Source organism: Coenobita brevimanus, chromosome 6, assembly GCF_032717465.1.
Source record: "Coenobita brevimanus isolate Jiangsu-jjx chromosome 6, ASM3271746v2, whole genome shotgun sequence".
Classification (NCBI taxonomy): domain Eukaryota; kingdom Metazoa; phylum Arthropoda; class Malacostraca; order Decapoda; family Coenobitidae; genus Coenobita; species Coenobita brevimanus.
The window spans coordinates 1,867,765-1,877,328 of record NC_136959.1 but is presented as its reverse complement, the minus strand read 5'-3'; the positions used below and the strand labels follow the sequence as shown (position 1 = coordinate 1,877,328).

Genomic DNA, 9,564 nt, shown 5'->3' with positions numbered 1-9,564 from the left:
CAAATGGATGAAAAAAAAAAAAAAATCTTTTCGTTAAATAGGTTAGGTTAGGATAAAAGGGGGTTATTTTGAGGAGCAATCCCTAACCCAAAGCATGCTGAGAATGCATGTATCATCCCGTCGGGGGGAAGTCCAAATGTGCCGAGAACACATATGCATTCTGGTATAATAAGTAGGGCCATGCATTCACTAGGCTTCTATGCAATTTTTTGACCATAAGTATAGGTCTACAGCATGTATCTGATGACTCATCACTTTGTTTGCTGCACCCTGAAACTATAAAAAAGAAAAAGGAAAAAATTATTGATATGTTACCCGAAAGGATATACCATATCAAATGTTTTGTTTCATTTCGTTTTTGAAGGCTCCAATATGCTTGCGTGCATTGGCCTTGGTCACCTAATGGTGGCTTTCTATGTTGCACGATCCATGGCAGCCTCCCTGTTCAGTCCTTTAACCCTGATGTCACACTTAATGACCTCGTCCCACATCTTTCTTTTCTACCTTTCGTAACCCCACCCCCAATATTAACATTTCTCACCTTCTACACCCAGTTATCATCCCCCATCCTCTCCACATGCCCAAACCATCTCAATCTACCTCTCCTCATCACAACACCAATACACTCCAGTCTCATCCTACTTCTCAACTCTTCCATTGTAAATCCAGACCCCCCCAGGCCTTGCATGCAGGGACAAACTGCACATCCACCTAATCATTGTCATTTCTGTACGTTTGAGCTTGCAAATATCCTCTTCCTTTACTGCCCAGGTCTCACTACCATACAGCATCACACTCCAAACACATGCTGCATACAAAGACCCCTTAGCACTTAGGAAGAGTCCTCTCAATGTCAGGAGAGGCAACAGCTCCCTGAACTTCTTCCAACCACTTCTCACCCTAGCCACAGAGCTAGCTCTAGCCCCACCCCCAGCACATAACATGTCTCCCAAATAACAAAACTCTTCCACATACTTAAGAGACTCAACAGCAAGTTCAATTTTTTCATGCCTGACAATCTCCATCTGCTCTCCCCAACATGCCGCATACATAAAATCAGCATTATCTAGCAGTCTACCTCTAATACCACTACATCTCTTGTGCACCCATTTATCACAAACACTGCACAAGATGGAATTACTTCCCACACCCTTATGGCAAACTGCACATGGCCACTCTCCCTCTTCTTTGACTACTGCCACCAACCCTAGATATCATCACTTTTGTTTTATCTGCATTTACACTTAAGCCCTTGTGCCCCATACCATCTCTCCACTTCCTAAATCCTTCCTCCGCCTCCCTTTCATTCTCTGCAATCAACACCAAATCATCAGCATACAACATCGCCCACAGGAGTCCGCTTCTGAAGTCAAGTGAGAGGGCTTCAAGTACCATGATAAACAACATGGGACTCAAAACTGACCCCTGATGCACACCAACATTCATGGAAAACTCATCACTCAAATCTCCATTCACTCTTACCTGGGTGCGAGCACCCACATACATGGCCATAACCACCCTGACCAGCCACTCCTCCAAACCAAGCTTTCTTAATGCCCACTTCACCACCTCTCTAGGGACTCTGTCACAGGCCTTTTCCAAATCAACAAAAACAAAGTACAGTTCCTTTTTCTTCCCAATAAATTTTTCCTGAAGTTGTCGAACAACGAATATGGCATCAGTTGTCCCCCTCCCTGGCATAAACACAAAGTGCATCTCATCAATATTCAGTCTCTCTCTCCTCACACCTTCTAGAACTCTCCCCATTATCTTCATTATCTGATCTAAAAGCTTTATACCTCTATAATTTCCTCTTTCCAGGGCATCACTCTTCCCTTTGTACACGTTCACTATTACACTCTTCAACCAGTCACCTGGGACAACACACTCATGTATCATCATATTTATCAGGTCAGTGACTAACCTCACTCCCATATCTCCTGAGGCCTTGAACATTTCAGCAGTCAATCCAGACACACCTGCTGCCTTCCCCACCTGCATCCTGCCTATTGCCTCACTCTCAGTATCAGTGTCAATCAATGGTCAAGGGCCAAACACTGGATCTGCTGGCTCCAAACCTTCCCTGTCCCAAACTCCTCATTCAACAACCAGCTATAATGCTCTCTACATGCATCTTTAATATCCTCACTGTTCACCACTACACTTCCATCATTATTCTTCACACACTGCTCACCTATAATATCTTGATTATCCCTCTTCACCTGATTTGCCACCTTAAATATCATATTTTTCCTTTCCCCATGATTTAGGTTATCAAGTAAAAGTCTCTGTGACTCAGATTTTACCCTGTATACCTCTCTTCTAGCCCTACGCTTGGCAGCCAAGTATTCCTCCTTGTTACCACCCTTCTTCCATTCCCGGAAAAGCCCTCTTTTCTCCTTAACTGCGGCTTCTACACCCTCATACTATCACCAAGTTAGGTACTTTATGTCTTGGTGGGCCTCTTGTCCAACCACATATTACATCAGTAACTCTCAAGAGGTTGTTCTTGAGGGCTCTGTACTGTTCATTAACGCCTCTTTCTACGGCTCCCTGTTCAGCCACCACTCTCCTCATCTCGCTATAGAAGGCATCCCTTACTGTGTGGTTTTCCAGTTTCCATATTTTCCTCCTAGGTACATAAGTCCTCTTTTTCATAACTCGTTCTTTAAGCACCATATCACAAATCAATAGTTTGTGCTGCAGCACACACTCCTTGCTTCCTATAACTTTAACATCTCTCACTAACTTCCTATCAGCCCTCCTGACCAGAAAATAATCTATCTGACTGCTATTTCCCCCAAACTTATACGTAATTAACCCACTCTCTCTTTCCCTAAAATGTGTGTTGCACAGAATCATGTTCGTTGCCTCCCCAAACTCGAGTATCCCAAAATTAATGAACTGTGCTACTGAGTGATATGTAACATGACCTAATAGCTAATCATCTAATAATATTAGCTGAACAAGCTTACTCCTTCATAACTGTTATGTGCAAAAATATCCCAAAAATGTAGAAAAAAAAATCTAAAAATAATCAAATAAACCCAAATGTATGCAATGGCAAATACATCTGAGGGTCAAAACATGTTACACGCATTACACAGGTGCAAAAGCAATCACATACAGGTGTGTCACATGCCAAGGGGCACTGTGACGGAGAGAGTTTTGGCCACGCCCCCTTCCGATATTGGGCCAATGATTTGACTGACTTCCCACAACCTGTCAGCACTCAGTTTTGGGCAAAGAACATTTATTTTAGAGTAGATTACAAAACAAAAATAAAAAAAAATTGCCAGCATTTTTTAGCCATACACCTAAAAAATAGCTGGCATGGTACAGGCCTACCTTTGAACTGGTTCAGTGACTTTGTAAAGGTGTACAGAAGTACATTTTCAAGTATGAAGAGGATGCATCAATAAAAATAGGAAAATATGCTTACATAAAGAACAGGTTATATTAGGTTAGGATAAGATTCGTTATGTTGGTATAAAATTGGATAGGCTAACATAAAATAGATTGTATAACGTTAGCATAAATAAGTTTGGGCTGTTGCGAAAATATAGTTTACATTTTCATAAAAAGGCCCTGATAAGGGTAATTTTGTTGAAATGTGGTATTTTGAGATGGCTGGTCCATCCGTAAACAAACACAAGTTACTTAGCTAGCTAAATCCGCTTCACCACTGTTAGAAGAAACAAAAACACTGAAACTTGAAAACATAAGAAAATATTTAAAGTATCCCATGGAAAACTAAGGTACTAAGGAAAAACTATAAAAAAAATTACAAAATAAGGTGGTCCTATGTCTTCTTGAGGAATACCATACCATTTTTCGACAATTTGGGTCATGTAATTAAGTGATTTTTACTCCACTATTTCACTCATGCTTCATGAATGATAATTCTTTACCAAAACAGGCACAGCAATTCCAGCTACATTATACTGTCACAATCTCATGGTCTTTGGGAGAGTAAAGAAAAAAAAAAAAGTTAACTACAGTATTGAGTTATGACTGCATGAAGTGACTGGAAAAAAAAATATAGGTATATACCTATTTTGGGGTAGTTAAGGAAGCGGCCAGGTTGTTCGCTGCAATGTGTTTACCAACAATCTCTCCGATCGGCAGCATTGTTATCAACCATCACTCTAACTGGACACATCAGCGTATCAAACATACTCAGATGTACGCAGGAGAAAACGCTAATACTCAGGGCAAAGCTATGGGAAACAAGATTTAACCAAACCTAACCTAATTCCAACCTTTGACAGCGTAAACTCATATTTTAAAAAATGGGCTAGGAATGTTAGCTACAGTATGGCCAGGTATAGGCAGACATCAGTGGAATATTCAAAACATTCTAAATCCTCATTTACAACTTTCATAGGTAATATATGGTAAATAACTAATCGCAATGGCAATCCAGGAAAAGCAACAAACTGGTGAAAAACTCATTTTAATGGAAAAACTGGAAAGACCGTGCCCGTTTGGTGAAGATTCGATCCCTGCTTTTCTTACATAAATCACATCCTAGAAAAAAAAAAAAAAAAAAAGGAAAACCCCCCAATTTTAAAACCTTGACCAAAAACAATTAAAAGCAGCTCAAGATGGGCTGTGTTGATGCAAAATCTCAATTACAAAACAATAAAATGAAAACCGTGGTGGTCCCTATCCTTGACAATGACTTATAAGTGATTTCTAACTGAAACATAGGACATAATCTTTCAAAACACATTAACAAACATCAGAATTCCTTTGTTGTATTTAAGTATCAATTTGCAAGATTCTAGGATAACTTAATAATGTTACAGGCAAACTGGTTGGGCAATATATACAAATAAAGGAGGGCACACAGTACGACTACATGCATAATGCACTCTTACAGGTGATGATAAAGACATTCACGGGCCGTACACCGCCTACCTCGATCACAGTTGAGTTGAGTTGAGTTGATGTTCGGGAGTTTTGCCTTTGCAACGGCACTCCCTGATGCTATCTATGGTTTGAGCTTTGGCAAGCGCTTTACTCTGAAATTACAAAGTTTCCATTTCTTTTTACCTATTTCTTGCTTTGTTTTCTCTAATATTCCAAAAAGTATAGATTTTCTCTTTAGCTTCTTCACTGCTATTATTATCAAACAAATAATCACCAATTACATAATCTTCATTTTCCATATATGGCTGTTGTAGTTTCACAATTTTCTTTCTTTCTTCACTATATCCGGGGCACCATAAGAGGAAATGCTTCAGGTCTTCGTATTCTGCTTCACACATCTTGCACTAGTTTCTTTACCACTAAATCTCTTCCTGTCATTGAGGTTTAAAGTGTTGGTCCTGCACTTGTATAGTATGGATGATGCTTGCTTATTGTCATATGTGCTGTCTTGCACCCCAATTTCTTGTCTCCACTCTCTGTAGATCTTCAAACTTGATTTGCTCTCCATCTCTCTTTTCCACTCTCTTGTGTCCCATTCTTTCATTCTCTCTTTTATTCTCTCATCTGTAACTTTCATCCATTCCTCCCTGTGCCCAATCATTCTAATCCTTTTCTCCAAACCTTTCATCCATTTACTTACATTCTGTACCCTCATCTCCTCTATTATCCTTCTAAGCAAATCATTTCCTTCCTCTTTCATACCATACCTTACATACCTCCACTGTGTTTCTATTATCCTAGCTCTCATGCTTGAAGCCCCCACCTCTCCCCTCAAAGCAGCCTCCTGTGCATACCTTGGTGCCCCCATAATTTGCCTATAAACTCCATTTTCTAAATTCTGTAATCTATTTATATCTTCCTCTGTCATATCTATCACTCCTACTCCATATAATATTGATGGTATCACTACACTTTTCCAATAAGTTTTACCAATATGTAATCTGGAACAACTTTTAGCAATTACTGAGTATGTTGTGTTAGCCATTTTTCGTGCTTTTTCAATCATAATTTTCTTTTGTTCTCTAAAGAAGTTTCTTGTATCTTCTATTACCACTCCAAGATATTTTATCTTATTTTTTATTTCTATTCCCCCTATTGTTCTGGCTGGTTTTTCATACTGAATATCAATGCTTGGCTTTTCTGTCTGTTAATTTCTAGTCCGTATTCCCTACTTATTATTGTAACTCCTCTGATAACTTCTTCAGCCTCCCCAATCCTACCTGCCAAAAGTATACCATCATCTGCATAATATAAAGATGTGATCTTAAAATTATCATCTTTAAAACCCTTGTTTATTTCTTCTGACCTTTACATTATTTTATATGTAACTAATTTAAACAGAGTGGTTGATCCAGTACATCCCTGGCGTATTCCGCTTGTTACTGGTAATGTCATCATATTGTTTTCCTCTAGTTCAATTTTTGTTTTGTCTCCCTTATAAACTTCTGCTATTACATTAATTACATTTGGATTCATTTTTTATTCTACTAATATTTCTATTAATTTCTCCCTTTTTATACTATCAAAAGCTTTAGAATAATCTATTGATATTACTACAAGTAGTTTCTTTTTGTGGAATGAGGTTTCGATGCAATATCTCAATATTAACAAATTATTTTTAATCCTCCCCCACTCTGTGAATGCAGCTTGTGTTTCTTTCTCCATATTATTTCTCATTAAATGCTCTTCAATACTCTGTCTCATGATTGCCATCAGCACTTTATATCCCACATTGTTTAACCCGCGCCGTCCCGGCGACGTGAATTAACGCGGCAACCTTGCAAGGTCCCTAATTTGCACAATTTTCAATTTTTGCGAGTGATTTCGCGAGTGATTTTTGGCACGTATACACGGGACACCTTCCTCTATTCCTCTACAAGATGCCAAGCAGGAACAATGCCTTACACCGCATAACCTCTCCCCCCCCTGCACGCCATTGTCTCGGCAATTCACCTGTTACCAGTGACCTGGCCAATAAAGACATTCAGGGCCAGAGTGATTCCCCAATCGATGACAATGTGGAGGACAAAGTTTAGAGGAAGAAACAGTCAGAAATGATGATCGGGTAATGTGGGAAAAAAAAGGTCATGAATGGTGATGAGTTAGTGAGTGAAACAATGCTTATAATGCCTATATTACTGTTTGAAAACCAATATACTCTTGTACTACATATAAATTCGTACCAAGTAAATAAATAAATACTGTTTATGAGTGGATAAAATAGTTACCCTCCCATAGAACTCGTTTTGTTTGGTGCCAGCCTGTTAGAAAACCCAGTCAGGTAAGGAAGTACTCGCACCTAAATCCGGTATTTTAAACCTCAGGTGAGCGATTTCTTTATGAATTTTCGATGTTTCTCACCAAAAGCAGATGTTTGAGCCAAATAAAAAAAAAAAGGTCCAAAAACGTCGGGATGGGGCGGGTTAATGCAATTGGCCTCAATTCGCCTATCTTTGGTCTCTTTGTTTTTGGTATCAGTACCGTATTGTCTTTGTTTCTTTCCACTCTTCTGGCACTATTCCTTTTTCTACTACATTCTCTAGACATATTACTAAACAATCCCTGTTATTTTTGTTGTTGAGGAATGCTTTGTACATCTCTGGCTTAATTCTGTCCAGTCCTGATACTTTTTAATTTTTCATTCTTTTTAAACATTTAATCACCCTTTCCTCTGTAACTGCCTTTTCTTCTGTAAATATTATACATTCATCTACCTGAAATGCCATTTCAAGATGTTCTCTTATTTCTATATTACAGCAGGGAAGAAAGGTTGCTGGTTCTTTGAAAGCAGTGATAAGAAACAGGGAAGTGAGCATGGAAGTGAAAAAGTTACTACATGACAGTATTGTGATACCAACTCTAACGTATGGAAGTGAAGCTTGGACGTTGTTGGAAGGACACAAGTCAAGAGTGAGAGCAGTGGAAATGAGTTATTTAAGAGGAGCCTGTGGAGTCACATGGAGAGAAAGGCTGACGAATGAGGATATAAAGGAGCGTTGTGGTGTGGATGTGGATGTGATAGGAAGCGTTATGAGGAACACACTGGGGTGGTTTGGCCATGTGGAGAGGATGGAGGGTGAAAGACTGACGAAGAGAGTGTATGTGAGTGAGGTGGAGGAGGGAAGAGGGAGGGGGAGGCCGAGGATGAGATGGAGGGATGGGGTGGAGAGGTATATGAGAGAGGGGGGTGTGAGTTGGGAGCAGGGCAGTGAAATGGCGGGGGACAGGGCGACTTGGAGGCTATTTGTTTGTGGCCACCCCAAATGGGATTGAGGCGTCTGGCAATAGATAGATAGATAGATGATTTTATCATCCTTTAATCATCTTCCTGTTCTAACCTCTCTTCCCTTCCTCTTCTTCCTTGGAATTCTCCTCCTCTCTTTATCTTTTCTCTTACATTCTTATATTCCTTCATATATTCTTCCTTCTTCTGTCTATTCCATATTTGTTCCATCTTGTTTCCCAGCTTTTTATATATATTTCCCCAGAACTTTCCTATTTCTTCCTCTAATCTTTCTTTCTCAAATTTCTTGCCATCTTCCCCATATACCATCAACATATTGTCCTCTTTCTCTTTCTCTCCTTTTAGCTTCTTCACATATTTCCAAATATTTTTATTATCCCTTTTATCCTTTATCTCCTTTATTATTTTGTCTTCATACTTATTTATTTCATCTTTAATCAACTTTTGGGTTTTACGTTTTTTGTTCCAGGTACAGGTTTTTCCACTTTTCCTCCTCTTCCTGTGACCCTGCATTCCTCCTACATCTGTTACGTCTCTTTCTTTTATTTCTTTTCTTATTTCCTGTTCTCCACACCGGTTCCTCCTTATCTCTTTCCTTTCCCATCCGTCTCCTATAAGTACCTTTCGGTACTCTTTCCGCTATGTCTTTCATCCTTTCTTCTAAATCTTTTATATCTCTGATATTCTCTCTTTTTATTCTTTTTTCCAATTCTTCTTCAAACTTTTTCATTGATTTTTTATCTGACTTGTAATACTCTCTTACTAACCATTCCGTATTTCTGAATTCTGTTTTTTGTTTCTTTGCTTTTATTTTTCATTCATCCAATCATTGCCAGACGCCATGTATCCCAAACGGGGTGGTCAAGGGCTTAGAGTTAATTGTTTTACAGGGAGGGGCACTAATCCTCCACCAACCCCACTTGACACGTAGGGATGCCAACAGCATCTGGTGTTCCCAGGCGGTCACCCATCCAAGTACTAACCTGACCCAACATTGCTTAACTTCGCTTATCGGACAGGAAGCGGTGTACTCAACGTGGTATTTTATATCCATTAAATTATGATCTGACAAATAAAAAAACTCTTTACCTTCATCACTGTTCATACTTATATACTTATCATATAATTTATCATTGACCAATGTGTAATCTATAGTGCTTTTTTGTTTTTCCCTACACCATGTAAATTCTCCTGTACATTTCTGATCTTCATTTAACATTATGAGCCTATATTTGTCCATCCAATCTAATATCATCCTTCCATTATCATCTAATCTTTGTTCCCCTTTAAACCCTACATGCTCGTTATAATCTCCTGCTATCATTAATGGCTCTTCACTTCTCTCAATGACAGATTCTACTTTTTCCCTCATTGCTTTGTTTCTA

The 9,564-nt window shown here is 39.0% G+C and overlaps 1 pseudogene; it reads right to left on the bottom strand.

The window, feature by feature from the left end:
• Positions 1–9,112: 9,112 nt before the first annotated feature.
• On the bottom strand, positions 9,113–9,232 carry LOC145403044 (5S ribosomal RNA; annotated as a pseudogene).
• Between the last annotated feature and the right edge of the window lie 332 nt (positions 9,233–9,564).